Raw genomic sequence first — 2,797 nt, 5'->3', positions numbered from 1 at the left:
TCACAGGCTTGTCTAAATGTTGTGCAGCAAACTTTAAACGAGCTTCAACATGCTTTTTCTTCAGCAATGGAGTCTTGCGTGGTGAGCGTGCATACAGGCCACGGCAGTTGAGTGCATTACTTATTGTTTTCTTTGAAACAATTGTACCTGCTAATTCCATTTCTTTCTGAAGCTTTCCACAAGTGGTCCTTGGCTCTTGGACAACTCTTCTGATAATTCTTTTCACTCCTCTTTCAGAAATATTGCGAGGAGCACCTGGTCGTGGCCGGTTTATGGTGAATTATGTTCTTTCCACTTCCGGATTATGGCCCCAACAGTGCTCACTGGAACATTCAGAAGTTTAGAAATCCTTCTGTAACCAATGCCATCAGTATGTTTTGCAACAATAAGGTTGCGAAGGTCTTCAGAGAGCTCTTTGCTTTTACCCATCATGAGATGTTTCTTGTGTGACACCTTGGTAATGAGACACCTTTGTATAGGCCATCAGTTGGGACTGAACCAGCTGATATTAATTTGCACTGACAAGGGGCAGGATTGCTTTCTAATTACTGATAGATTTCAGCTGGTGTCTTGGCTTTCCCTGCCTTTTTGCACCTCCCTTTCTTCATGTGTTCAATACTTTTTCCCTGTGTCATTCCATTTTATTACACATAACTTAATTTCTGAACTTATTTGTTTGATTTTCTTTGTTTGTATGGATTACCTGGGTTGTTACCGACATCTGGTGAAAATGTCATGTCATAGCACCTTTAGAAATATATTTACTGAGAAAAATGGTGACGTGTTCAATACTTATTTTACCCGCTGTATATATATATATGATTCTATATATATATAATCGTATATATATAAATAGAATCGTTTGGAACTTATATTCATATACAGTTCAATTAACTGAATATGGTTAAGATCATTGCTCAACTAACTTAACAACTACCATAAAGAGACAATAAAATAAAATATCACTTATATAGAACCATTTACATAAATGTAAGATTGTAAATGCTAAGTTTAGTGTGTGTCTCCCTCCTTTGTTGTGGCCAACTAGGCATTCCTAACAAATTGTGGGCTTGTCCGTTTCCAACAGGAATTTTGGTGGGTTTGTTTCCTTTCCAGCATAAATTAATCTTCTTTCTTATGTATTTTAAGTAAATCTTGTTTGTTTGAGCGCTTTGTTTGCACAGGAGCACATGTTGTCCCATGTTAAGTGTCTGTGTGTGGGGAAGGCCGGTAATTGAGACATAAGGCTCATCTTTGTAGTTGACGCCCCATGGAGAGGTATTCTCTCTGGTTACTGTGACATAGGAAGCTTATATAGTAAGGTTGTGACTCTGAGAAATGCTACATTGAGGCCTTGAGTTTGGGCATGTTTGGAGCGTGTCTTTATTGGTGTTTATGAAGTGAGTGACCAATTTTGTTCTGCAACGTTGGCGAATTGGTGGCGTGAGGGTACAGCGGTTAGAGCTTCCTTTCCCTTAACTTTGCTGGGAAGCACATCCGTGGTTTAGAGATGGTTGCCTGACTTTCAGTTGCCCCCTCTTGGGCCAGCAGGCTACAGTGCACATGTAACCACCACTGCACCCCATGAAGACTAGGAGGGAGTTATGTAGTTAGACTTTTGGTTAGGTAGTAGTCAGATAGTGGGGAAGCTCCATGTGGAGGCTGTGTTGGCCTCTGGTGAGCATTTATGTTGCAGCCTTTGAGCTGAGTTGTACACTTGTAGATTTTTTTTTCTCTTCCACAAACAACAAAACAGTAATACCTTCTGAAATTCTTCATTGCAAGTGCAAAAATCCTTCCTACAAATCACAAATTAAGAAACTGCTTAACAATGCTTAACATGTTTGCTTCAGTAACTGCAGTGAATTTCTTGCAAATCACATTCAAACACCTGTATCACAAAATGTTAAGTTGTGGACAATAGAAACTTTTTTTCTTGGATATTTTTCGTACACAAACACAAGTCAATGACTACAGGCGCTTGAATCGGCCGCTACGATAAGTATTGCACTTTTGCACCACATAGCTCAGTGAAATGAGGAGTAAAGGTGATGTGTGTACCTGTAGAGTTAGGGGGGTCGCTCCTTTCTGGAGTAGGCAGGTTTTCTCTCAGGGAATATTCATCAGCTAACTTAATTGATACCTACAAGATTAATAAAGTGTAAGTATTGATCATATATGTTGTCTGTGCTGTAGGCTACTAGATGTATTCTTGTGTTATGTTAGGGGTAAATCTAAGCTTTGCTATGTAGGTTAACTTTTACATAATTAACGTTAGCTCACTTGCTATTAAAAACGTAACTATTTATAACCCAAGCTTTGTAGGCTTCAATTTGAGTTTAAGATGATGTTTCAGGAGCTTAATATTTTAATTTACATTATTTTATTTGCAAAGGTCTCTGTTTCCCTGAGAGCAAACAGGTCCCACTTTGTGGCTGCTCATTATCAACTTGTGATAAGCCAAGGTTCAGGCGAACAGGACAAAATAGTGGGAAAAAGTGCAGGTGTAAAAATGACCAGATACTTTTAGCCCCCTTTATTAACCTCAAATTATAATTCTCAGTGGGCTAAATATTAAATGTGTTCATACAAATGCAAAACATGTGTGTTTGGTTGCAGTAAGTGCATATGGGATGATAAATGAAACATTAACAACACTCTTGTGTTGATTTTGTACCTCAAAATTAAAGTGTTTGGCCAGAGGATGTGAAAATGTTATGTATTATTTTCTTACACCTTAACACTACACTAGCAAACACCTCATAATGAAAACATTTTAGGTACAGTAATGAAAATA

This window comes from Anoplopoma fimbria, chromosome 21, assembly GCF_027596085.1.
Source record: "Anoplopoma fimbria isolate UVic2021 breed Golden Eagle Sablefish chromosome 21, Afim_UVic_2022, whole genome shotgun sequence".
Lineage (NCBI taxonomy): Eukaryota > Metazoa > Chordata > Actinopteri > Perciformes > Anoplopomatidae > Anoplopoma > Anoplopoma fimbria.
This window is presented reverse-complemented; position numbering follows the sequence as displayed.